At 46.7% G+C, this 22,323-nt stretch overlaps 1 long non-coding RNA gene across 1 annotated transcript in view; it reads left to right on the top strand.

Annotated features, from left to right (window-relative positions):
- The window catches only part of LOC106993241 (uncharacterized), a 60,758-nt gene extending 53,127 nt beyond the window's left edge, over positions 1-7,631 (top strand). Inside the window, exons 3-4 of the long non-coding RNA XR_013403918.1 lie at positions 6,426-6,669; positions 7,242-7,631. This is a non-coding gene — a long non-coding RNA (uncharacterized LOC106993241). The remainder of the gene's footprint in view (positions 1-6,425; positions 6,670-7,241) is intronic.
- Positions 7,632-22,323: the final 14,692 nt, after the last annotated feature.

Here is a 22,323-nt window from a genome sequence, read left to right as displayed (position 1 = left end):
TCTGCCACCCACATCCCTCACCTATTGCCCTGGAAGGCCCCCCGAGGCCAAGGCCACACATCCATAAGCCTACCAACATCCAAGGAGATACCCGCTGAGACCGCTAGACCCCAGAGCTGGCTAAGGCAGCCGCGCCCTGCCCGCTCTCCTCCCACCGGCCTGCCTACCATTTTAGCATTTGCATGAATTAACTCTTTTATTTGTATATCATATTAACATACCTAACATATACTTTTAGGTTAAATATTCAGTGTGTTCACATTTTCTTTGAGGTTTAGTGTATATTATTAGGCTCCAGCTTTGTCTTCTCTGTGAAGAAATGAGCCCTATTTTCCTTTGAGAAAAATTCCTTTCAGCAGTAATGTATTTTTAGTATTAATTTTGTAAAACTGTAAAGACTGGATTCTGTAACCATTGGAAGGACAGCGAAGACAGGGGAGGGGACATTTTAGGAGTCTTCAAAAGGGGAACAGAGATGAAATGTGAGCTTCCAACAGCATTTTATTTCCTTTGCTAATGACCTGACATCTCTACGCACAGCCTAACTCCCCACCCCACCCCCAAAATGGCCCCTACACAGGTTAAAACTAGGGAATAACAAGGCTTTACACCCCAACTACTCAACCAAGAGAAGAGATCTGGGCCAGAGTGCAAGACCACAAAACAGAGGAAAGAGACAGGAGGTGAGATGGAGAAAGCCCTGCCCTACCTACAGTGACCAAAGAACGGAGGAGATGACCCCAGGGCTCTGCAAAGAATCCACTTCCACAAGACCAAGATGAGAATGGGTTGGGGAATCCAATAGAGCCAAACAGCTGACGGCAAAGTTTAGTATCACACCAGGTTGCCAGCCAGTCAAAAGCCCCGTTGGCTCTAATTTTTTCACACCATCTTATTTTATTTGCTTTTAACCTTTGTTTCCCTGTAAAAGTTTTGAAAAATTCCAGTCTTGTCCTAGGCTGCTGTGGTGCAAAGGGGTGTGCTCACTCCCATGGCAATAAGGCTGGCAGACAACTTTGCAGCCTCTTCCCTCCTGCCTGTTACATGTATCTCATCAGAGGGGACTTTGGAGGAAGAACGGAGGGCTGGGATCAAGGAAGGGCAATAGTATAGGATGGGGAGTTTCTGCTTCCTTTGAATCTTACGACACATTAGAAGGTATTCCTCCCATCCCTAAATAGGAAAACAATTCACCCAAAACCTCACTCCTGAATCTTAAAAGCATCAAGTTCCAATTATGCCACAAGTAGAAGAAATAGTTCAGGGTACTCAGATGGGGATCAGGAGGCTCATCTCATTTCTGGTGCCTGGAGACAGGCTTACCCATTACATAACACGACTACCCAAGGAGCAAAGTGACACAGAGACCTCACCCTCAGGCATTCCCATTTTATTTTCATCACCTCTTCTATCCAGGCCTGTCCACCTTCCTCTATGCTCTTTTACCCTCTCTCAACCAGGCGACTGCAGCAGATTTGGAGAGAGTAAGGACTCACAATTCCTTCCTGCCTCCTACTCCTCATTTTCTCCCCTCCCCTCCTTTTCCTGTGTTTGTCCACGTGGAAGGGAAAGTGGGCAGCTGGCAGTGTTTACCTCTCAGGAGTGCCCTCACATTGTCTACGACCTAGTGCAAACCCCTTGTCTCGGAATCACTTCAACTCTTCATAAGCTGAGGTACCTACTTTTTAGCAAGTAAGGGCACTACATGCAAGTTGGGCAAGTTCAGCTCAGGAAGTGTGATGCTTGGGCTCTAAATCCTTGATGGAGGACACAAAGATCCCTGGAAAATGAGCATAATCATTTATGAAGAAAAGCAACAGAAGAGACGCAGAGGCGGCGCCACTGTTCAGTAGATCTGTCTTTCTGTCTCTGCATGTATCACCTTGGTTCGGTTTCTCCCCATCCCTGTCTCTCCTGTTCTCTCCCCCCTCTCCTGCTCCCTGCTCCTCACTTTACTGCAAGACACAAGACAGGTGACAGGCTTAGGGGGCTGGGAAGGCCGGGAAGTTGAATCTCACAGAAAGTCCAGCTACAGAACACAACCCGGGAGGGGCAGAAGGAGGTAGAGGACTCATGCACCCACCTGCCGCCCTGCCACCAGCTGGGTTTCTCTGCCTGCCTGCCTTCTCCCCAACCTCCTCAGAGCCTCCTGGTGACCATCAGACCCTGTCACCACTTCCCACCGGCAGAGGGAAGAACTAGGAGATAAAGTTCATGAAATCAGGGGATAACTAACTTCCAGTGTGTCAATAACTCCCTCCTCCTGGACATTTCCCATATTTGGAGTCACTAAGACAAGGCCACCGCACAGGAGAGTCGTTTACCCTTCCAAGCTGAAAACCCATGTTCTGTTGCATACAAGCTTCCACGCATGGAGAGGGTTTAGTGGAAGTCAGTACCGTAAATGAAAAAAGGCCATTTTCTGAAGCCCCAAACCCTAGATCCATTTTAATCACCCTTGGTGTTTTATTAGAATCATCTCAGGGGGAAACAGGAGCAAAAAGAGACATCCTTAGATGACCTGAAGAGTCAGCTCAATGGCCTGCCATCTCTCATGATTCTCCATCACACTCGTTTGCCTCTCTCGCCATCATCTGTTTATTTCCTATTCTCCATCTCTGACTCTGCCCCTGACCCCGTCAGGCCTATTTGATTTCCTTCTGAGGGGAGGGGAGAGTACCTTTCCAGACTAGCAACAGGTGGCTTCAGTGCCCTGCTCAGTACCTGTGCCCTCCTTACCCAGGCCCTACTTTCCTCCCAGCCCCTTGCCTACGACCTTACTCAGATTATCAGAAACACTTCTAGTCATTGACTATGAGTAAAATATCCACAATAATCAGAAACTAGCCCTCATTGAGGGCCAGTTTACCCTCACTCCCCACTCCTGCGCTCCATCAGGTTCTCTCCACTGCAAGGCCAACAGCCTCTATCATGATGCTATTATCTCCACCTTAGCACCTCAACTGCGATGCCACAGTCCATGCCACCTCCCAGCATGCTAATGAGGAGACTCACTCCACTCCACTCCTATCCAATGGCTTGTTTAGCCCTCGATCCATGGAGACAAGAAATGAGAGCACCTTCCAGAAACCAACTTCCAAGCTTTGGCTCCCACAAGCACCCCACTGCCTAGCTCATCTGCCCCACCCAGATCTGAACACCATGAGCAAGATCATCAGGAGTTTCCTGGGAGCCTCAACAAAATTCTGAACCGTTTACATCAAGTGGGTAGAAGTCAGTAAATGCAAGCCTTTCTTGAATCATGGAAGACTGTATAAATTTCCTTTGTAAATTAGGAGAACCATATTCAGTGGAAATAGAAATAGAAAAGACTTTGAAGATTTGGCAAGTAAGTTAACTAGCTCATTCCAGGGCTGTCTCTCGTAACCCTCTCGGTCCAGCCTCAGCCTCTGCTGTCACTGATCTCTCCATCTTGTCTCTGCCTTCTTCTCTGTGTCTCCCCTCTCTCTGGCCTACCTTATCTTCCCCTTTCCCTACTTGCTTTTCCCCCAGACATTATAGAAGAGAGTTCCTTAGGTCGTAGGCTAGTCCAGATGGCTTTGCATTTCAACTGTTGCTCAAAGAGAGCTTGTTGGTTCCCCACAGATACATATTTAAGTGTAATTTGGGGAATCAAAAGCACTCTTTGCTCTTCCTTCAACATCACCTTCTCTTAGCTACCTCAGAGCTGCGCAGTCTGCACTCCTCCCAACAAATGCCAATCATTCAATGACTTGCTAAAAAGAGAGCACACACTAGTGAGGGTAGGAAGGTCAAGGGAAATGCAGTATTGACATCAGGAGTTTCATTTTTTTCTGTTCAGAACCTGTATGAACTGTACTATGCACTCTCTATTTAGGAGCCTCTGTTGGTACACACCCTGCTTGTCAAATAGAAAATTTAGAAGAGTCTTTTCCTCTCTTCCCTCAGAAATGTGTGGTCCCTGAGTCAGTTGACATTTATGGCAATGATTGTTGGGAATTTCCAATGGAGTCTTGAATCTCATCACCATTCCCTTTTCCCAAGAGAGACAACTAGAGGGGCTCCTCCCCACGACCCCACTCCAGCAATCACAACAACAGTTATGTATAACGTACACGGTTCACCCAGGGCCTAACCATGCCACAACCCATTCTACTTCTCACCTGTTCCCTCCTTTTTCACCTCACTTCTAACAGGCTCTATCAAAGACACTTGCAAGGGCAGCCTCTCCCCATTCCTACTTCCCATCCTTTGGGTTTCCAGCTGCAGAATATACCAGCACCCTCTCTTTACTTCAATTCTTCCCTCTCATTCCCCCAATGAAGGAGTGGCTTCTGCAATTCTCATAATCACAGTGGGGAGAGAAACAGACAACTAGAATGGCCTATTTTCCTGGCACTCTTTTAGTTCTCCACTCACTGCCTCCTACTGCCTTTGAACTACCAGACTTAACCCCTCCCCTCCCCTCCCAAAGGGAGCAATAATAATAGCTAGCACTTACTGAGTGACAACTATGTACCAAGCATGGTTTGCTCAGCTTTTCTGGAACTCCAGCTCTCAGTCCTTGTGACACTCTCTCTCCTTTGTCAAACTTTCCATCTCTCAACTCCCTGTCTCATCTCTCTTTATCTCCAACTCCATCTTCTAACCAGTTATGGGGTGATCCACTGTCATTCTTCCAGGGACCCCATCTTATGTGACTACACCCTTCAAGGATGGGCCACTCCTTTTATCTGACCATCACTAGCTACTCTCAGGAATTATCTCATGGTCCAGGCTACCTTTTTCACCATCCAAGCCAGCTGTTACCACAAGCACTGCCTCATCACCCCATTGCCAGTTTAGCCCCGATTCCTGGACCTTAAGAGTCCCCAGAAGTGACCCCATCCTTTTCCCCAGGTCCCAGAACCTATCCAGGCCCCAAGAATGGCCACAGCATTTCACACAGGTTACAAGAACTGCAATAAGCACTTTTGACTCCAGTCTTCTGCTGCCTGACTCCTCTGTCCCCATTCCTGGCCATCTTTCCCTCCCTCCTGCCCACTCACTTGCCCACCAACTGTTTAGCAAAGCAAAACCCCCTTTATTAAGTGATTCATTCAATACGACACTCTTATTTTCTCTTGAAGGGTTCGTTTGTACTTTTAGAGCCCCAAACGCATTCTTTCTTTGGGGCCGAAAATTGCTTTACATCCTTTACTGAGAAGACGCTGGATTTTGAGTGTGAAAAATGGCTGAATCAACTTCGGAAAAAAAGAAAACCGTTACCCCAGGATCTCGCGAAGCAAGAACTGACTAGTAACTGTTACCACGCTCCCAAGGCTCATCATTCATTGGGCTATTGACCTGTCAATCACTTCTGCTAGGCCAATGAGCAGCAATCCCTGACACAAACGGAGGTTGGAGGACAGGCCACTCGCTCCCGGCTATTTGAGCCACTGGAGAAGTTCCTGATGCCCACACCTGCTGGTCTCACTGCCAGGGCCTGGACGTCACAGGCTTGGGGAATGGGGAGGGGACGGTAGCATCAGCCTAGACCCACACGCAGGTTAGAGCCTTTGGACGGGGAAGGGGAAAAGGCTTAGCACCTACTAATGGGTTCTATTAATAGTAGTAGTGCTAGGTAGGCTGCGCTGGCTGTATTCTGCCCCCACGCTTACCGTTCCCTCACTCTGTGACCCTGGGCGAGTCTCTTCCTCATCCTGGGGCTCAGTTGCCTTTTCATAAGGAGAGGGTTGATTCCCCATGATCTTTCTACTCCTTTGCTTTTGGATATTTTGGAAGACGCCCTGCCTCAAGAACGGGAGAACCCAGATTATCCACAGGCTAGTTAATTGTGAACGTCAGGGAAAGGACCAGAGTACAGAAGCACTTCCAGGATCCAGAGCCAGGAGGATGCTCAAAAGGAAAGAAGGAGAGATGCCCTTCGGCCAAAGGGAGAGCTTGGAGGGTGAAGGGAAGTGGTTGCTTACCAGAAGGGCCTCTGAGTGTGAACTCAAAAAATAAAGGATGACCGAGCGTGGAGGCTCATGCCTGTAATCCCAGCACTTTGGGAAGCCAAGGCGGGCAGATCACTTGAGGACAGGAGTTCGAGACCAGCCTGGCCAATATAGAGAGACCCCGTCTCTACTAAAAATACAAAGATTAGTCAGGCGTGGTGGCGGGCGCCTGTAATCCCAGCTACTTAGCTACTCGGGAGGCTGAGGCATGAGAATCGCTTGAACCCGGGAGCTGGAGGCTGCAGTGAGCCGAGATTGCACCACTGAACTCCAGCCTGGGTGATAGAGTGAGACCCTGTCTTAAAAAAAAAAAAAAAAAAAAAAAAGAGGAAACATTTTAGTCCACTGTCCACTCAAACAGGGTTAGGCGGAGAGGAAAAAGCTATTGAGAATGAAGAATGTCCTTTAACCCCACTTATGGATTGTTCTGATTCTTTCCTGTAGTTTCCTGATAAAAGGTCCTTTTGAAACATTCATTCTCTTCTCACCAAGTTGAATGGAGATGTGTTCCCATAGTAAGAGTGAGGGCCCTGCATTTGCTGCCCTCGGTTTTCCCAACCAACACCAAGGCCTCCCCCCGTACCCCATTCATACGCCTCAGAAGCTGACAATGACTGTTGGACTTTTCCAGTGAATACCATTTCCTGCAGCCTGAAAAGAAGACAGTATAATTATTTGGCAGCGAGAGGTGAGCATGGGTAAGGAGGGCGGAACTCTTCCACTCACACCCACCCCTCCTCCTCTCTCCTTTCCTTTTCCCCAGATTCTTTCTCCCCAGCCCTTCCCTCCTCCCACCTCCTGAATCTAGCCCAGGCCACCAAAATTTTTTCTGCATTTCAGTCCCTCCCCAGAAGACCTGTTCCCTAGCACTGGTTCATCGTCTGCTCCACTGAGAAATAACCGGCTCCCAGAAAGTTTGAGAAATTGATTTGCAGAAAGAGGGCACCAAATCAGTTTAGAGGCAGGGTCTGTAGTCAGTAGAGTTGGCAAACGCCATTTCCCTGATCCACTGGGTATCTGAATACTTGTCATTGGCCCTTGAGAGCTCATCAACTGTGGATGTGTAATAAGCTTGTCCAGGACCAAAAGTACCTCTTGCTGCTTAAATGTCTACCAAAAAGATTCCACTTGTCAAAGCACCTGCCTCCCTGCCTTGACTTATTTTACCCTCTGTCTCCTTTTTCTCACTTTCACACTGTTCTCCTCGTTGTCTCTTTTGCTGTGCCCTTCTCTCTCTCTGGTTCGATTTCTTTTTTCCAGGCCAAGCAAGAAACCAGAGACATGGTGATGGCAGTGGCCCCAAGGAGGAGCTTTAAACCTGAGCACCACTCACAGGGGGCAGACCACCCTCCCAGCACCAGTGCAAACGAATGTCGGCCCCCACCCAGGTCCTCAAGTGCTTTCCCAGTCATGCCCCAGCTGCCAGGTTTGTTCTCCAGGCCTACTACAGATGGGTTACCCTGACTCCACCCCCAACACCCTCCAATGATTAGAACCACTGACTCCTCCCTCCCTTGCCTGCCTCCATGGCAGGCCCCTGCAGAAACCAAACATAGTCACCTTAGACTCTGGCATACTGAGACCAGGGCTTGATCCTGGACCTCTTGCCTGCCTGGCAATTTATCATTTAATAAAAATATTGCTAAAGAATATTCATGTGTCTCAAATATGTGTATTGTTTCAGAATGTAGCATCAAATTACATCCCCCCTTCTTTCTCCCCTTTTTCCCCATTGTATCTTTTCTGGGATTACAATGACAAGGAGAGGCTGAGAATGAAGGTAAATTTGGGGAAAGTGCAACAATCTCCATTTCTCAGAAGAAAACGACAATAAACTGTGCTATACACTTAAGGGCAAGGTGTTTGGGAGTGTAGATGTCCCTGTTCCCACCAACTAAGAAGATGGACCAGCCTGGCCTACATAGTGAGACCTCGTCTCTACTAAAAGTACAAAAATTAGCCGGGCGTGGTGGTGCACACCTGTAGTCCCCACTATTCAGGAGGCTGAGGCAGGAGAATCGCTTGAACCCAGGAGGCGGAGGTTGCAGTGAGCCGAGATTGTGCCACTGCACTCCAGCCTGGGTGACAAGAGCGAAACTCCGTCTTTAAAAAAAAAAGAAAAGAAAAAATGTGTTTCCCTGGGCACAGGACATTGCACCGGATTGGGGAGCATTTTCCCTACTCTGTTAGGACATTATGTAAAAAAGACTGAGGGTTCTCTGTGTTATTTATAATAAAAGGCCAAAAATAGTTACATTTGAGTTGATTCATGTAGTGAACTATTGTGTAGCTGTTAAAAGGCATTTGAAGACTTTTTTCATGACAGAAGGCAAAAGGCATATTCCAAAACTGTATGTGCAGTATGTTCGTAATTTTATAAAGTATGCGTATAGGAACTTTGTAGAAAGATAGACACCCAAATTGCCAGAAGTTGGAATTCTAGCTGATTTTTATTTTATCATTTTTTTTTCCACAATGAACATTATTATCATGAGAAAAAAGAAATCCCATACTGTAAAAGTTATTGGGTCGTCCCTGCTGGAAATGAAGAAGGAATCACAGCTGCTCTGGTAAGGGAGCTGTTAGGGCCAGTGCTCTCTGACACTGACAGCTTAGGCCAGCGGAGGTGGAAGGCCTTCATGGGAGCCAGATCCTATAATCCTGCCAACCGTAAGGAGGAGACAGATTTAGATCTGGTGGAGGACAAGGCAGTCTGTTCCTCCCTCACCACCTCCCACTCACTTTTCCTTTCTCTTACACCTTCTTTGTGCTGTAGTGACAAGCACTCTGCTCTCAAGGGCAGAAGACCTGGGTCCACATCTTGACCCTCGCACTCCCTAGATAGGTGGCTGGATGAATTTTTCAGTCCTACCAAACCTTACCCCGTTCACCTACAAGACACAAGAGCAGAAGCCTCAAATTGATCACGAGGAGCTCAGTCGTACCTCAGGGACTTTGCAATTTTTTTTTAACACGCCCACATCTTCTTAGCAGCAATTCTTTACCCCCTTTCCAGAATGTCATTCCCCCAGATTTCATGTGGTTAGTTCCTTCTTGTCATTTGGGTCTCAGAGTGGTGCCTCCTCAAGGAGTTCCTCACTCCCCTCAGTCCCTCTCCATACATTTTTTATTTTTGCTGAGCACTGATCCCTAACTAAGATTATCTTACATATTCGCTAGCTTGCTTCTTGTCTCTTGGAAATTAAATTCTTTGGGAGCAGGAATCTTGCCTGCCTTGAGCACCATTGTATCTCCGTTACCTAAAACACTGTCTGTCGCTAATTAAACGAGTCAAGTACCGTGCAATACATTTTCACCATGTTTTCTTATTTAATCTTCCCAAGAACCTCGTGTGGTTTACATATGAGAGAAAGGTTAAGAACAGAGAGGTGAAGTACAATGAGTAAGTGGCAGAACCAGAATTAGCACTCACTCTGAAACACTTTCCACTTTGCTACCCCTCCCTCCCACGCAGCTGAAGGCTGTTTTGGAGAGGGCTGGGACGGTTCAAGGGCAGGGAACATTAAGAGCCAAATTTCTGAGTCTGGAAAGTTCAAAATAGGAAAAAGACAGAACTGGGTTATGGTCATGGGAAATAGAGGGAGAAAAAGGGCTGGAAAGAGCTGGAGAAGCTTGCTTGGAGTTTAGGATCTCGAGACCATTTTATAAGTATCTGAGTGACACACACTTCCTTTCATTCATTCCGTAAACAGACATTGAACACTTCCTATGGGTTTTAAGTGGTTCGGAACTTCCCTGGAAGGGGTAGCCCCCGTCCTTAAGTAAACACCTACTGTGTGCTCCATGTGGCTCAGGACACATCTAGGCTGGGAGATCGTTGCCCTTGTCCTGCCGGTGCCTGGGGTACTGCCTCGAGCCAACTGGGTGTCTGCTTAGCAGGGGTTACCTGCCCTGAGCAGAGACAGATGGGAGATTTCAGTCATCATTAAGGTTTATTGACCAGCAAGGCTGGAATTTCCCAGAGAGAGGAATTAATCTCTCTGCCGACTGAGAGCAGACATCCTGCTGGGAGTAGTTACATAAATTCTGTTGCTCAAATTAATTAGGATTGTGATTCATTTGTTTAATGAGGAAGAATCTGATGACGGCAAGAGCCAAGCCAGCCTGGCCTTTCAGAGCCCAGCCAATCCCAGGTGACACTGTGGCAGGTGGGAGGACCCGGTGGCTGGAGCAGGGTTCTGCCATGGGCAGAAGAACCCTGCCAATCAGTAAGAGGAACAAACTGAGGCAGGCAAAGGCAGCCAATCAGAATTCAGTGCTAGCTTAGAAGTGGGTCCCAGGCTTTGGAGTCTCCCGAAGCTCGTGTCTGTGTGGTCTCTCAGTTCCCAAGCATGAAAGGATCTCTCAGCTTCATTCGGAGTCTTACACCCTCCTCTTTTTCCAAGCTGTGGAGAAAAACTTCTGACCCGAGATCACCTCAGCAGCACTCCCAGGACCCATCCAGCCATTTCCCCCATCCCCAAAGTTTGCAGGAGGAAGTGTTATTTCACTAAAGCAAAAACCTGTTGCCTGAAGCATTTAGAAATATTCTTCTCTTTCTCCTACCTCTATTTACAAAGTGACCCCTCCCTTCTACCCAAAATGCCCTGCCTGTTCAAGGGAAGCCCCAAATCCCACCAGCATCACTTCACTCTACCTGTGTGGCCCCTGCTGGCCTGGATCTTAGCTTCCTTAAGACTTGGGTCTCAGCTGCGGTAATACTGGTGAGAGACAGGATGGTTGCTGGATGAGGGTAGCCACGGTGGGGAGGGAGAGATGCAGAAACTCCACACAGCCCCAGGGGTCATGATTCATATCATAGTGTATGTGATGGTGCCCTCTGGGATAGAACAGAAAAGGTGCTTCCTGAAGGTGTGTTTCCTGGTGACCCTGAAGAAAAGAGGCCAGAGTCAGCAAATGTTTGGGAAGCCAGAAGGATTTGGTGATGGACTAGATGTTGAGGAAGAAGAAAGGAGAATAATGCAAATTTGGGGACTTATGAATTCACACCAACATCTGCAGAAGGCCCCAGGGAGCCTTGTTTTCTTTCAAGGCTCCCCCACCTGTTATTGTGACAGACCAGACTGGTGTACCTTGATAAATCATGAGCTGGACACAACAGGACCTGTGATGAAGCAGGAGTATTGTCAAGGGCGGGTGCTTGGCTGCTCCAAGGGCTTCGTCTTCTCTGCAAACCGGGCTGAGAAGCTTCACCCGGAACCCGGGTCAGTTGTGCCTCAGTTAGAGAATGTGTAGCCACAAAGGGCCACTGGTCTGGGAACCAAAAGTCTAAAATGGAGTGAGCTAGGACAGATCTTGTCAACTCTCTGGGCCTCACTTTCCTCGTCCTTGAAAGGTGTCTATGGTCTGCCCTGAGGAGAATAGAGCTTCTGCTCTTGCTCCCTATAGATGATCCCCCGTCAGCTGCTAGAGAGATCTTTTGTAAATCTAAGTCAGACCTTGTTACTTCCTATATTTTAAATCCCTCTAAAGCCTTTTCAACACATTCAGAATTTCTAAAAAACACAAAAAAGAGAAACTAATCCTTGGCTAAGGAGGCCCATGTGATTTAGCCCCTGCCTGACTCTCAGCTCCGCTCCTCCGCAGCACCCGTCCCTCACCCTACTCTGCCCACGCCAGCACTCCTTCTGATCCTTGAATCCAAGCCCACTCAAATCATAAGGCCTTTGCACTGACTGGTCTCTGTCCCTGGGGCATCTTTCCCCAGCTCCTTACATGGGTGGAAACTTAATTCTTTCACTGCTTAAATGTCACCTTCTTGGACAGACTTTCCCCAACTAATCTAAAGTAGCCCAGGCTCCATCCATTACCCTAATTTTTCACTGTAACACTTTTTACTACCCTTCTTTTATTGGTTTGTTGTCTACCTTCCTCACCTGGAATTTAAGGTCCACGAGCCCAAGGGCCTTCCCCATGGCATCAGTCAGGGTCCAGCCAAGAGAACAGGAACTGCACTAGATATTTCAGAGGTGTCATTTAATAAAAGGAGTTAGTTTAAATAAAACAGAGGAAGAAGAAAAATCTAAAAGCGAACACTGAAGTAAGACAGAGGTAATAACCACAAGAAGTAGTGTGTGTTGTCAGAATATATGTGCTGAGGCTGGGCACGGTGGCTCACACCTGTAGTCCTAGCACTTTAGGAGGCTGATGCAGGAGGATTGCTTCAGGTCAGGAGTTCAAGACCAGCCTAACCAACATAGCAAAACCCCATCTGTACTAAAAATACAAAAATTAACCGAATGTGGTGGTGGGTGCCTGTAATCCCAGCTACTTGGGAGGCTGGCAGGAGAATCATTTGAACCCAGGATGTAAAGGTTGCAGTGAGCCGAGATTGTGCCACTGCTCTCCAGCCTGGGCAACAGAGTGAGACTCCATCTCAAAAAAACAAAGGTGGGATTTGGAGCAGAGATACAACAGCAGAATGCCTAGTATACCTGTCTTGTAGAGTTCCTTAGCGCCATGCTGGAAGAGTGCTTGGCCTCTAGTAGACGATCAAATATTTGTTGAATGGATGGATGAAAAATGAACCATGCACCTTATACAGTGTTAGTAGCTAGGGGTGCAGAAATGAAACACACACTCTAACCTCAAGTGGCCCACACTCTAGTAAGAGAAACGGGCATTGTTTATGGTTCAGAATAAGTGTAACAAGAGAAGTACCTGCAGTGTACTTTGGAAGCACAGAAGAGAGACTCGTGATGGCCAAGGACAAAGAGGAATTAGTGAGACACAGAGGGAAGCTGAGGGTCAAAGGTGTGAGGTTGCAGAGCACATTAGGGCTGGGAACAGTTCATACAAAGTCAGAGAGCTTGGAGAGAGTATGACTCAAGTAGTTCATGACAGTGGAGCATCCATAGGACATCAGGGAGAGCTGAGCCTGGGAAGCTCAAGTCCAGCTCATGAAGGCCTCATATGTCATGCTCAAGGTCAAGGAGCACTGGCCAGGGTTTGACCTCAAGACAAAGGAGCACCGGCCAAAGTTTATGAGCAGGACAGCACATGATCAGAGAGTAACATGATCAGATCTGAGGAGTATGAGTTTGCAGGGAGAAGAACGAAGACTGGAGCCCAGTTAGAAAGTTGTTAGAATAGTCCTGGGTAAAAAGGATGCTGCCTGAGTCCATTCCTGCTGCTATAAACAAAATACTTTAGAACGGATAATTTGCAAATTACAGAAATGCATTTCTCACAGTTCCGGAGGTCAAGGTGTCAGTAGATTTGGTGTCTGGTGAGGGCTTGCTCTCTCCTTCCAAGAAGACACCTTGTTCCTATACCCTCCAAAGGGGATGAACCCTATGTCCTCGCATGGCAAAAGGATGAGAAGGGCCAGGCAGCTCTCTGAAGCCTCTTTTTTTGAGATGGAGTTTTGCTCGTGTTGCCCAGGCTGGAGTGCAATGGCACGATCTCAGCTCACTGCAACCTCTGCATCCTAGGTTCAAGGGATTCTCCTACCTCAGCCTCCCGAGTAGCTAGGATTACAGGTGCCTGCCACCATGCCCAGCTAATTTTTGTATTTTGAGTAGAGACAGGGTTTCACCATGTTGGCCAGGCTGGTCTTGAACTCTTGACCTCAGGTGATCCACCCTTCTCAGCCTCCCAAAGTGCTGAGATTACAGGCGTGAGCCACCGTGCCCAGCCTCTGAAGCCTCTTTCACAAGAGCATTAATCCCATTCCCAAGGGCAGAACCCTCATGACTTAATCAGTTCCCAAAAGGCCACACCTGTTAATACCACCACAATGGGGATTAAGTTTCAATGTGAATTTGGAGGGACACAAACATTCAAGCCTTAACAGATAGGTACTCATCTAATTGTATACTTTCCATGGATGTAGTTTGCTATTCGTAGTTTATACCTCAATAAAGTTGGATTAAAACAAGAAATAAATGGTGGGAATCTGAGCAGAGGCTGTGAGGGCTGAGGACCAAAGGAGGGGAAGGAAGAACTGCTGAGGAGCTGGGATCACTCAGCCTGTAAACTGTCACGGGATAACCCAGGCTCTGGTGCCTGAGAGTCAGCCAGGTCGTTGCATCGTCCCCTCACAAACATGTAAGACTTCAGAGTTGGAAAGGGCCTTCAGAGAATACATCAGTGTCCCAAGAGGAAACAGAACTCTGCTCAAATAGTTCAAGTGGAGAGACTTTACTGAGGAGGTACTATTTACATAAGACTGGATTAAAGAAACCAAGAAGAATGTTGAGAAACCCAGAGACTGCAAACTGCTGTGTATTAGTGTGTTCTCGCATTGCTATAAAGAAATACCTGAGACTGGGTTATTTATAAAGAAAAGAGGCCCGGGCATTGTGGCTCATGCCTGTAATCCCAGCACTTTGAGAGGCCGAGGCAGGCATATCACTTGAGGTCAGGAGTTCGAGACCAGCCTGGCCAACGTGGTGAAACCCTGTCTCTACTAAAAATACAAAAATTAGCCTGGCGTGGTGGGGGGCACCTGTAATCCCAGCTCCTCGGGAGGCTGAGGTGGGAGAATTGCTTGAACCCGGGAGGTGGAGTTTGCAGTGAGCCGAGAACATACCACTGCACTCCAGCCTGGGCCACAAAGCAAGACTCTGTCTCAAAAAAAAGAGGTTTCGTTGGCTCACAGTTCTGCAGGCTGTACAGGAAGCATGGCACCATCTGCTTCTGGGGAGACCTCAGGGAACTTATAATCATGGCAGAAGGCAAAGCCAGAGCAGATGTTCACATGGCCAGAGCAGGAGGAAGAGAGGGTGGAGGTGCTACACACTTTTAAACAACCATATCTCGTAAGAACCCTATCGTGAGAACAGCACTAGGGGAATGGTGCTTAAGCATTAAAACTGCCCCCATGATCCAATTACCTCCCACCAGGCCCCACCTCCAACATTGGGGATTATAATTCCACATGAGATTTGGGCAGGGACACAGATCCAAACCATATCATGCTGGAAACCACCCATGGGCCTAAAGGAGGTTACTGGATCCCACTGAGACCTGGAGCAGTGGGAAGGACTGCTGGGCAGAAGCTATAACCGGGCAGAAGGGCACTGGCCAAACCCTGCATCAAAGCAGAGAGGTAGCAGGGAAGAAATACTCCACCCTCTCTTCTCCCACCCTCCAGCCTCCTGCCTGTGTCTCCCAGTAGCCAAATCACACTGGAGCCAATAGGCATAGGAACCTATTGATTCATTCCACAGGGATCAGCCTTCTGAGGCACAGAGCAATGCTAAGAAGGAGAGACAATGAACTGAAGAGGACAAGTGGAGAACAACAGCATCATGCACCGCAATTTCCACCCTGTTGTTTTTCCCCAGAAGAAGCCTCAGAGAGTGGAGGCAACCTGCCAAAGCACATGTAGCAAGTTAGGACAGGGCCCTTAGCTCCTCTTCCTTGGGGCCCAGGCTCCTTGCACACTGGGCCTGCACTGAGGCAGCCAGGTAGGATGCCCCATTGTCTTGGAGCTGCAGCTGCAGGTCCCAATTAGCCAGAGGAAGGCAGCTGAGCAAGGGCAGCAGTGGGCAGGGCCAGGAAAGATGGACATCCAAGGGCTGGCCACGCACCCTCAATGTCAGGAAGGTAATAGACACTTGCTTCCTTGTCTCATGATTTGCTACCTGCCCCCTGGTCCCCATTTCCTCTCTTGAGCCCTCCCTAGACCTGGGGATAGGAACTCAGACCTAGGATTGGCAGGAACAAGGGGAGGAGACTCTGCTTCCCTGGTAGCCAGCCCTGCTCATCGATTCCCTAGAGCTGCTCACTGATCCAGCACAAGATGGTTTAATTGAAGTCATTACAATAAATGGTGCAGAAAAGCAACACCCTTTGTCTGCCAGGAGCCTCAGAGAAATGGGAGAGGGAGCTGGGAAACCCAGCAGCAGCAACTGCAGTTAGACGATGACGCAAAGGGATGAGACTAAAGCGTCACAGAGTCCTGAGTTCGAAGCCTGACCGGTGACTTACAAGTTACGTGACCTTAGTCAAGTCCCTTTATCTTCCCGAGCTTCTATGCCCTAGCCTAGGAAAATGGGAATATTGTAACCTGTCCTCCCAGGCCCTGCATGACCCTGGGCCCTGCCTGAATCTCCAGCTCCATCTCCCACCACCTCTTACCTCTCCTATCACTCTGTGGTTACCCAGGTGAGTTGCTGTTCCCTGCCAGTCCTCATATTTCACTCACGTGGATCTCTCCCCTGAAATACCCTTCTCATTCCTTCCTTGAGTAATTCCTACCACCTTTCAAGATTCAGATCGAGAGTCACCTCCTCCAGGAATACTCTCTATGCCCAGCCCTCCTTCCCCTGAGTGCCTCTAGCACACCCCAACTGTGACACCCATTTGGCATTTGACGCTCCCTCTCGTGCACAGCAGTCTTTCTCTCTCCCTATGGCTTACCTTCTCATGGAGATAAATGTGGGAGCTGTGTCTTCTCTTTCTCATCTTCACATGCCTAATACATGCCTAACATTACAATTGTGTTGGAGTTGGGGGTACTGAGGGGCAGAGATTCAGAGCCCAGACGTGGGCACAGCCAGGATGCAGCCGGCACTGGTAGATAATAACTCCCATGTAGCCACAAAGCTCCCTTCCCAAATAGTTAGGATGGTACATCCACCATATGTTCTTGTCTTCAGCATGGAACACAGCCTCCTCTGTGCCCAGGACCAGCTGGCTCTCTGCTCGGCTCCATAAACTAATATCTTATTCAGTATCAGAGGACAGAGGATCCAAGTTGTGAAATCATAAAATGTCAGCACCAAACATTCTAATGTAGCAAAAGTGATGTCTCAGTACCTCCAGTATACATCATAAGAAGCCTCATCACTTCCACTTGTGTCTCTTGGGATGCTCTCTTTCAGAATCCAGGTGCCCTACCACGACAAGCCCAAGCCACGTGGAGGAGCCATGTCTAGGGACTCTAGTTAACACTCTCAGCTGAGTTCTCAGCTGACAGTCAGCATCAACTGCCAGCCACCTCTGCCTAAAAGTGGGCCATCTTGGGCATCCGGCCCAGTCAAGCCTTCAGATGAGTCCAGTCCCAACCACTATCTCACACAACCACACGAGAGACACCAAGAACTCCCAGTGGAGTCCAGTCAGCCCATGGAACTCTAAGAGATAATAAATTATTGTTTTACAGTACTAAAACAATGTTTAAAGAAATGTAATCGCAATGTCATCTTACTTATGAGAAGCAGAAGCTCAGAAATGCCACATGGCATTATCTTAGGCATTATTATGAAACTATCCAAGGTCATACAATAAGTTAGAGGCAGAGTACAGGGCAGCTAACTGTTGTCACCCATCATCAGCCTCAGAGATGATGAAGGGAAGTGAGCTCTCTAGGGTAGGAGTAGAGGGGGAGAGAAGGAAGCTAAATTGTGTAGGAAACATCCCAAGTTAATTCTGTTTAAGAAGAAACTGTTTCAAATGTATATGTATTTTTTTAATTTTAAAAGAGTGTCTTATGACTTCTCAGAATTTACAGAGTTAGTGGTTCTATATTTCAGCCTTGAGTTCATTGTTTTTTCTTCCCTCTTGAGATAATTAGCCCTCAGCTTACCTGAGTACATTTTTCATGTCAGGAAGACAATGGCTTCAAAGGAAGGGAAAGGGCAGCCCTACAGGAGGCCCAGAAAAGAAGGCCAGGTGACAAAAGCAAAGCCTCCTCGGGAAACATTCACATTTCCTGAATGATCTGTCATCAAAAATGCATGTGCAAGCAGGAGGGCAACTAACAGAGTCAGGGCAAATGAAGCCAGGCTGGCCCCTGCACCCAACCATGCTGGGAGGACTTTGATCTGAAAAACATCCATACCCAGGACAAAAGCAACTCTCCTTCCCCAAGTCACTGCCATCTATTTGGCAAAACCATAAGTCCAAAGGAAAATCTTGGATTTGGCTTTTTTTTTCAGGCCCCTAAATTTAAGCAACATTAATTTTTTAAAGGCCTGTCCTGCTCTCTATACTGCAATGGAAGATTCAGGTGAGCAGCATTTCATGGTAAGATTAGAACCAAGCCATTCTGTTCTTAATTCTTACCTGGGAGTTGATGTGAAAAGGTGTTGGATTCACAGGTGGACAGTCCTGGGACTGGGCCCAGTATTCCCTTGTTGTTTGTTCTGGAGCATTGCTGTGAGAAGCCATCATTTTTTGTTTATGTCCCTGGGGCTTTATTTATTTCACCTTGTGTTTAATCTTCCCAGCAACCCTATGAAGGAAGTATATTACCTCATTTCAAGGATAAGGAAATTAAGTCTCAAAAAGAAACACACACTCCGAATAACAGAGATTGGATTCAAACCTTGGCCTGCCCAATTCCAGAGATCTGTTCTAATATGGTTTTGCTGTGTCCCTACCCAAATCTCATCTTGAATTCCCCCTTGTTGTGGGAGGGACATAGTGGAAGGTCATTGAATCACGGGGGCAGGTCTTTCCCAGGCTGTTCTGATGATAGTGAATAAGTATCATGAGCTCTGATGGTTTTAAAAAGGGGAGTTTCCCTGCACAAGCTCTTCTTTTCTTGTCTGCTGCCATGTGAGATGTGTCTTTCACCTTCCACCACAATTGTGAGGCTTCCCCAGCCACGTGGAACTGTAAGTCCATTAAACCTCTTTCTTTTGTAAATTGCTCAGTCTTTCGTATGTCTTGATCAGCAGCATGAAAACAGACTAAAACATACTCTTCCCTGTATACTGCTTCTATCAGTTTCATACTGCCATAACAATGCTGTGAAATAAATAATCACAAAACCTCAGTGGTATAGAATAGTAAGGCTTTATTGCTCATAGGTCTGGGATGGTTGGCTAGGTGGTTCTGCTGATCATGGCTGGGCTCACTAACATGCTTAGGTCTTGATTGGCATCGACTGACCTAGGCTGGCCTCAACTGGGACCGCTAGGATGACTCAGCTCTGCTCCAAGAGTCTCTAATCCTAGCCCAAGCATGTTCTCATGGCAATGGCACAGGTATAAGAGAGAAGGCAAACATGATTAGTTGCGCAAATATTTTTCAAGCTTTTGCTTACATCACATTTGCTGTTATTATCCTATTGGCCAGAGCAAGTTATATTGCTGAGCCCAGAATCAGAAAAGGACATTGCAGATGAATGGCAAAAGGTGTGGGTACAGGGAAGGGTAGAGAATTGGAAAGAGTTTTGCAATCTACTGCATGATCTTGGGTAAGTTACAGTCCCCTCTCAGAGCCTCTGCTCCTGCATTTTTTTAATAGGATGGTATCTACTTTGTAGGGCAGCTGAGATCATTAAATAAGATAAGCTGTGTAAACACTAGCAAATTGAGAAGTACCCTTTCTACTGATGTATTTCAAGTGTACAAGCCTGGGGGTGTTTGCACACATTAACAGAGATACATGAAAACCTCAGTGTCTGTTTCCAGAGGCCAGAGGATTGTACCCAAGTCTCAGAGGTGAGATGAGCCAATCACTGAGATGATAAACAAGAATTGTAGAAAGAGAATAAATCAAGGAAGAAAACAATAAGTAAATGATGTAATTAAAGTTACTCTTGAAGAACCTATCAAGGAGAAAATGAGTCAGCGGCAAGTTGAAGCGATGAATCAGGCACAATGTCATGTTTCTAGAATTCTTGTCTATTTCAAGAAAGCCTGATGTCCCAGTTAAAAGAGCACCTTGAGCCTGTAGCAACAACATCTGGAAGGAAACACTCTTGTAATTTTAATTTCTCCTGGGCGCCACCACTAACAACAGGAGCCGCAGCCAGGTAGCACAGAGTAGGCACTCCGTAAAATCTCTCGTGGGAGGAGTTGAAAACTACAGCATTACCTCAAATGTATTCAAGGGGATTTTATTTTATTTATTTTTATTTTTTGCTGGATTTTAAACATTGTTTTTATGGGTATGATGTAACTGAAAATATAACCACCATAACATACTTAAACCAAAAAACAAGTATTCAAACCACAGGTCTTATGTCAATTCACATCAGTCTTTTTTATTTTTTATTATTTTTAGAAACAGGATCTCACTATGTTGCTCAGGCTGGTCTCGAACTCCTGGGCTTCAGGGATTCTCCTGCCTCAATCACAGCCTCCAAAGTCGCTGAGATTACAGGTGCTCACCACCGTGCCAGCCAGTTCAGTTTTTGAGGTAAAAACAAGTGCAATCAAAAAGAAAAACACTGACAAATGTGTTAGAGTGGAGCATATTCCAAATAAGAATCACAAGCCTAGAAGATGGACTTCTGGAGAGTTCAGAGACTTACAGGCTAAAGATGACAGGCCTCGAAGTGAGCCTGACCCACTGTGTACAGAGGCTGGATTTGGTCAGGCAGTTTCTTGGGACTCAAAAAAGAGTAGAATCAAACCAGAAACAAAAGAACAAAATTTCCAGAAGTGCTGGGGTCTTGGGTATGCAGACTGATCAGACCTGAGTGCTGTTGCCCAGTTCTGGGCCTTCTTTTCCTCCTCCAGCTTTATTGAGGTGTAACTGACAAAAATTATATATACTTAAGGTGTACAATGTGATTTTTGATATGTGTATATATTGCAAAATGTTCACCACACTCAAGCCGATTATCTAACATATCCATCACCTCACATAGTTCCTTTTTTTTTTTTTTTTTTCTTTAAGACAGGGTCTCACTGTATCGTCCAGGCTGGAATGCAATGATGTGATCTTGACTCACTGTAACCTCAGCCTCCTGGCTAAAGCAATCCTCTTGCCTCAGCCTCCCGAGTAGCTGGGACTACAGGGACATACCACCACATCTGGCTAATTTTTTGTACTTTTAGTAGAGGCAGAGTTTTGCCGTATTGCCCAGGCTGGTCTCAAACTCCTGGGTTCAAGTGATCCACCCACCTCGGCCTCCCAAAGTCTATTTTTTTCTTTCTTTTTTTTTTTTTTTGGTGAGAACAATTAAGATTTACTCCCAGCAAATTTCAAATACACAATACACTATTGTTAATTATAGTCACCATTACATCTCCCGAACTTATTCTGCATATCTGGAACTTTGTACCCATAGATCAACCTGTTCCCATATCCACCACCCTCCAGCCCCTGGCAACCACCATTCTACTCTCTGCTCCTAAGCGTCTACTTTTTTTATATTCCACATATTAGTGAGATCGTGCAGTATTTGTTTAAGGAGATTTTAAATTATTTTTGCAAAGGAATTTCCTGTGCAATATGCTATTTGACTGCCACAACGAGGCTGTGAATTCAGTGCAGGACAATGTGAATCACTCTACAGACGAGAACTGGGGCTCATACGGTCCTCCTGTTAGCAGCAAGACACAGGTCAAAAGGCAAGCCTCTTAGGCTCTCTTATCTGAACTAACAGAGAACTGTATTCCAACTATTGGTAACCTCATTCAGATTATTTTACACTCTGTAAGAAATAACACTGAACGCTTATTGAGCGCTTACTTTATAAGCATAGTAGCTCATTTAATCCTCGTCACAAACTGAGAAATTGATCCATGTGGGTTCCTTCCATGTCACAGATAAGGGGAAATTGGAGCTCAGAGATTTAAGCCACCTGCCAGAGGTCACATGACCCACAAAAGGTGAGCCAGGGTTCACACTCAGGTCTGCGTGACCCCACACACCAAGCTCAACACTGCCGTTATGGATAAACTTGCCCCCCCCACACACACACACACACAGTTTTGCCCAGTTACTCAGAAAACACATTTTCTCACCTATATTTTGCACTTCACTTTGCCTGCCCAGCCACTGCCTCTAACTGACACAACTCAAGGCACAGGGGCAAGCGATATTGGCTCAGGAAACCTGAGCTGTGACCCTGAGCTGCTGACAGAATGTCTGATATTTATAGCAACTTAGCGGCAAGCACCAGGAAAAGTGTGTTCTGGACTATTGCAGATGTCCTCAGGGAGAGAGAAAACATCTCTATGAAAAATCGTGTGGGATGCTTAACTGATGGAACATCAAACGTGAAAAGACAGTTCAATGGGTTTGCATCCTGGTTAAAAAATAATAGTAAAAGGATGACCCAATCAACCTCTGTGGATAACATTCTTCAAACTTTTAGGATATAGCCACAGGAGAAGAACCATCACTAACTGAATTTATAAATTGCCGCCCCGCCCTTTACCTATTTTACTTATGCATTTTTTTATTTATTTAGATCTGTCCCATTCCACTAAGGATGTAAGGCTAAAGATTTAAGTTGTGAAGATGATGATGGATTGATTCTATGAATGGCCACATTTTTTTACGCCTCCCTTTTCCCTTGTCCTTGGGCAGCGTCCTCCCACACTGACTCTGTGCTTGGCCCTGTGACTTGCTTTGGCCAATGGTACAGCAGCAAACTTGATGCAAACACAACTTGAAAAAGAAGAGG

This window comes from Macaca mulatta, chromosome 14 (assembly GCF_049350105.2).
Source record: "Macaca mulatta isolate MMU2019108-1 chromosome 14, T2T-MMU8v2.0, whole genome shotgun sequence".
NCBI classification, from domain to species: Eukaryota; Metazoa; Chordata; class Mammalia; order Primates; family Cercopithecidae; genus Macaca; species Macaca mulatta.
The sequence above is the reverse complement of the archived record's forward strand: the minus strand, read 5'-3'. Positions and strand labels throughout refer to the sequence as shown.